Genomic DNA, 5,785 nt, shown 5'->3' with positions numbered 1-5,785 from the left:
AGGAAGAGGTGGAGGTTAGAAGAAGAGGGAGGGGGTGGTACAGAACGGGATAAAGGGGAGGATCAGACGCTGGTGACGGCTGATGAGAGCGATTATAGGGTAGGTGGGAAGAAGAGAGTAGATGAAGGAGCAGGAGAATGGGGAAGAGGAGGAGGAGGAGGAGGAGAAGGAGGAACTGGAGAAGGTGGAAGAAGAGGAGGGTAGAAGGAGGAAGAAAAGGAGGGTGAGGAGGAGGAAGATGAGGGAGATGAGTAGGAGGAGCTGAATCTGGAGGTAGCAGAGGAGAGGATCAGAAAGATAAGGTGCACGAGGGGGGAGGAGGAGGAGGAGGAGTGTGACTATTGGGAGGCAGAAGATGAGGGAGGACGCGGAGGAGAGTATGAAGTAGGAGGAGGAGGAGGAGTAAGAGAGGTTGGAGAAGGAAGTAAAGGAGGGGAGGAGGAGGATTGTAAGGGAGGAACAAGGGGAGGGGGAAGAGGAGCGAGAGGCAGGAGAGGACGAAAATAAGATTATGAAAATCGGAGGAAGAAGAATAGGGGGAAGGGAGGTGGGTGTGAAGTACAAGAAAGAGGAGAAATAAAGAGAGAAAGAGTGTGCTGGGGGGAGTCAGAGGAGGGGTCGGATCGAGTCGGTTGGTGTGTCCTGGCGATGTAGCCCTCCTTCCCCTCTCCCTTCCTCCAGCCGGCCTATCCGCGGAGTGCCGAGTTACACTACCAACAGCGAGTCAGTGTGCTATCGTCTCACTTCGCGTTGGTATGTGGACGCCCTCCACACTCTTCTGAAAAGCAAGAGAACGGACAGGGTGGAGAAGAAACCAGGATTACGCGCAAGCACTCATGCATGCACGCGGCTGCAACCACCGCCTCCACTACATGCAGATGGAAGCGTACCTCCGGTGTCAGTCGCTACCGTGGGCGTAACCAGGGGAGCTGGAAATATCTCTCGTTGGTGGAGTTGCTCCTCCCGCCCTTAGCAGGACTGGAACTGACTTACACTGACACTATAAGGCTCACTTGCACCCTTCAGTCCTCGGAGGCGATAGAAGTAGGTAAACGAGTGGTGTATTGATTGTTACGATGAAATGTTTTGTTGATATACCATTTTTTATGCTCTCTGAAGCGAGCTCATGAGATCTAGACGGTAATTGATGTTTCAGAGGTGCTATGGTGGCAATGGAAAACAAGCTGTGTCATGATCTCAGCCACTGTGTGATGTGTGTATGTCCACAGCACCAAGGTACTTTGGAAATCCGACCCACTCGTAAAGCTTAGCAAATGTACAAGTGCAAATGTGGCTAACGCAACGCGTCGAGGCTCTGCCTACGGTCGTTAGTTTGTAGAGCTACGGGCACTACTGTGGCGCTGCAGTATCGTAGACTTGTGAAAATATTGTGCTTTGGTGCTAGGGTAACAGCCAATAACTGGGAGACTTCGTTTTTCCATGAGGTCCGGCAGATTCACGATAATGTGGTGTGTCGTAGTGATGTGACCCTTGTTCTGTGACAGTGCTGCACTGCAGGTTTTATGATGCTTGCATACTGTGCTTATGTTGTGCTGTTTGAATCGCTTTGCGATTTGGTGATACGGTGCAGTGTTCTGTTATTCTGAGCTGTTTGGGTTAAGGTGCCGTGGGCTACTAATCTGTGCCTTTTTCGCTGTGATTCAAAATGTTTAGTAATATCGTCACGGGTCTGGTGGTTATTAAATCTTCCAACAGGGGATACAATATTTTATGAACTGTTTTGGCCAAGGCTGGATCCTGGTCGTCTGAGGAACGCCAGGCCAAGCCGACAAAAAGAAGCTTATTAATATTTCCAGCACCGTATCGTATATGATCAATACTTTTTACTGAGTGGTGTCAAGTGATTTTATTCAGTTGGAAAGGGCTCCCAAATTGAAAGACTTTTTGGCAAAGTTTAAGCAGGTCAGACGAGGTATTGCCATGAACTGTGTTGGAGATTGAATTCGGCATACATATTAGGAAATCACGTTGGGTGTTAGTCCCGTACTCAGGTATCGGTTGCATAGTTACATACAATTGATACACCTTACGGACCAGAGTCAAACAACATTATTTAATCTTCGGAGACAAATCTCCATTTTAGAGGAATGCTGAACAATTTTTTAATTTTCATTCTCTCTGCACCATTCATAGGATATCACCTCTTTTTTTATTATGCTCCTGTGGCGGGGATAGAAATATCTGTATTCCCATACTTGTCATAAAAGGCAACTAAATAGAAATGGAGACAGTAATCGTAATAATAATAATGATAATAGTAATAATGATAATAGCAACAATGATAATCATAATGATAATAGTGATCATAATGATGATAATGATAATGATGACTGATAACAGTAATAATAATTATGATAAAAATAATAGTGATGATAACAATAATATTGGTAATAATGGTGTTAAGCATATTACTAATAAAATTAAATTCAATACCAATGATAATAATAATACATAGATACATACACCAAGGGCTTTTTCCCCCTAACAAGGGAGGTAGCCAAATTCAAAAGCCATAAATCCACTCCCACCTATTTCATACCCACATACTCCACTCCCATTCACCCTCCTCCCTCCCTCTTTTCTTGGCTCCTCCTAGATGACGGGTTATCCTTGCATCTCGCTCACTGCCCTGGGTCAGAAGCAATGCTGCAAGACACAGCACATCCACAGCAAGGCTATTTCATTTAATTGGCTACTCCCTCCTGTCCGTCCCCCACCCACTCCCTTCCATGTATCACAGCATCATCCATACACAATCAATCTCCACTCACCCCTATCTTCTGTCTTCTCCCTTCCTTCCTCAACAGACATTCCCCTCTTTCCCAACGCCCCTTTTACCCCATCCATCTTATCTTTGGTCGCTCATCCCACATGTTCTCTCCATCCACCTCTGCCTTCCTCACTTCTTTCTCTAATCTTTCTTCGCTCATTCTTTCCATGTGCCCATATCATCCCAATACTCTTTCATCAGCCCTATCTCCCAACTCCTTTTCCACCCCCCGCTCTCCTCCTCACCTCCTTACTTCTCACTCTATCCCGCCTAGTAACCCCTACCTCACTTCTCAGACATTTCATTTAGAACACATTTAAACTCTTCATCTCTTATGTTCCTTGTATCTGCCCCATACAGTGCTGTTGGCACAATCACCCCATCATACAACCTCTTAGCATTCATTCCCAAATGTCTATTTCTCATTACACTTTTTAATCCCCCAAGGCATTTATTTGCTTCTCTCAATCTACATACTATCTCCACCTCCACTTCTCCCTTTCTCGTCATATACGCCCCCCAAGTATCTAAAACTATCCACTTTCCCCAGCCTCTCTCCCTTAATAGTCACTTCCAATAATAATAATAATAATAATAATAATAATAATAATAATGATAATGATAATAATAATAGTAATAATGATAATAAAAATATAATAATAATAATAACAATAATAATAATAATAAATGATAATAACAATAATAATAATAATAAAAATGGTGATTATATATATTTATACACCAAGGGCTTTTTCCCCCTTACAAGGGAGGTAGCTGAAATCAAGGGCATAAATCCACTCCCACTCATTTCATCCCCATATAATACTCACTTCCATTCACCACCTCTCCCTCCCTCTTTTCATGGCTCCTCCTGGATGACGGGCTATCCCAGCATCTCACCAACTGCCATGGGTCCGAAGTAATGTTGGAAGACACAGTACATCCACAGCAAGGCCGCTCCATTTAATCGGCGACCCCCCCTCGCCATCCCATAGAAAAAGGGAAGACGGCGAGTCCCTTGGGCTACGACAAAAATAATTCATACTCCCTCACCCCCCTTTCCCCCATCCATTCTCATACATCACAGCATCATCCATATACAACCATTCTCCATTCACAATGATAATGATAATAATAATGATAACAATACTACTACTACAAATAACAATAATAATGTTATAATAATGGTGAAAATAATAGTAATGATAACAACAGTAACAATTATAATAGTGATAATGATGATGGTAATAGATAGTTATTAATCATGAAGACAAAAATTTCCAAGCACACTTTCCTGAATATAGTAAAAAATATTCATAAATGTTCACATATACACATATATGCACATATAGAGAATGGTGGAACTGGGGATTCTCTTTATATTTTCTCCGGTGAAGTGTCAAGATATGCTTTGACTGGACCATTTATTTTGCATGCAAGGAAGCAAGGGAAAGTGAAAAAAAGAAAAGAGAGGCAGAAAAAAAATGTGTTAAACCAAGATCTCTATCTTTTAAAAATCATTCGGGAATTGAAAGACTAAACGCTTATAAACTTATAGTTTTAATAGCTTGTAACTGTTTGGCTACTATGGCTGCAGCGTCAAAGATTTGTCGTTAGGCTACAAAATTAAAATTCGCTCATCTCTACCATCACTAGTTTTGTCACTTGTGTTACTTTCATGAAAAGTTAGGTTACAATGTAAAAAGTAATGCAAAAATATCTACGGGAAAAAACTGTGAATGAAAAGGAAGGAAAAAAAAAAAGGCAGTCCATAGTTTTGCAGCTAATATTGTAATTTGAAATACTTTCTCATAGGAAATAGGGACAAAAAATGAGTAATTTTTTGACAGTGTATGCCACTATTGGACTATCTAAACTTTTAATTAGGATAATTCGATTACGGTTGGCAATTTTTCAAATTTCCCTAGACCATTGGTGGTCTGCCGAATTTTTCGGACATATAATGTGCCATCAGCTATTTTTATTTATTAATCTTTTCTGCAGTATAAGTACGTGACATGAATATCATGTTCTTGTGTTTTCAGTATATATATGTATATATATATATACATATATATATACATATATACATATATATATATATATATATATATATATATATCAAATCAGCCGTTCTGAGTCCACTGCTGAACAAAGGCCTCCTTCATAGCATTCCATGATTCACACGACCGCGCCAACCTCTGCCACGTCACTCGTGCAACCTTCTCAAACTCGTCTCTCCATCTCCTGTCTGGACTCCCCCTTCCACGTTTCCTATCTCGCGGCGTCCACACTTGCTCCATCGCTCAACAGTCGTTCGCGCTAACTTACCTGCCCAATTCCGCTTCCTCTCTTTCACCGCCTCCACAATATCTTTTAGTCTAGTCTGCTCTCTCACCCAACTTGCTCTCTTTCGGTCTCTCAGCGTTATTCCCATCATTGATCTCTCCATTCTCCTCTGTGCCGTCTTTAGCTGCCATAATGCATTGATTGTAAACTTTACGCTTCAAACATAAAGGTAGAGAGCCTCTCAAGATCTTATTATACTTACCAATTTCCAACCAATTGTAATACGTCTTTTTATTTCATTATCATGATCTTTTGACATTTTCACCATCTGGCTTAAATAGTTATACTCTTCAACTTCTTCAAGACTCTCACCATCGATTACAGTATCTTTACTTTGAACTTTCGTGTTGAACATTACTTTGGTTTTGCTCTTATTCATTTTTAAACCTACTTTGAGACTTTCCTTGTTTAGATCACTCAGCATATCTTGCAAGTCTTCTGCTCTTTCTGAAATAAGAATAATGTCATCCGCAAATCTTAGGTGGTTCAAATATTCGCCATTAATCTTCAAACCTTTTTCTTCCCAACTCAACCTTTTGAAAATCTCTTCCAAACAAGCTGTAAATAATTTGGGTGAAATCGTATCGCCTTGCCGTACTCATTTCTCGATTTTGATCTTCTCTGTATCTTTATGTAGTCGAATTA

At 41.2% G+C, this 5,785-nt stretch overlaps 1 protein-coding gene across 3 annotated transcripts in view; it reads left to right on the top strand.

Annotated features, from left to right (window-relative positions):
• Window positions 1–664: 664 nt before the first annotated feature.
• Window positions 665–5,785, top strand: part of LOC143026568 (beta-1,4-glucuronyltransferase 1) — a 114,881-nt gene continuing 109,760 nt past the window's right edge. The window contains exons 1-2 of one of the 3 annotated variants that reach the window (XM_076187181.1): window positions 665–1,044; window positions 1,157–1,236. The gene's annotated coding sequence lies outside the window, so the exon portion shown is untranslated. Of the gene's footprint in view, window positions 1,049–1,156; window positions 1,237–5,785 lie in introns of all 3 variants that reach the window. The other 2 variants (XM_076187179.1, XM_076187180.1) reach the window with 2 other exon arrangements.

Source organism: Oratosquilla oratoria, chromosome 6, assembly GCF_046742065.1.
Source record: "Oratosquilla oratoria isolate Oo_2021 chromosome 6, ASM4674206v1, whole genome shotgun sequence".
NCBI lineage: Eukaryota > Metazoa > Arthropoda > Malacostraca > Stomatopoda > Squillidae > Oratosquilla > Oratosquilla oratoria.
Note: the sequence above shows the minus strand (reverse complement) of the source record. Positions and strands in the feature narration are given on the sequence as shown.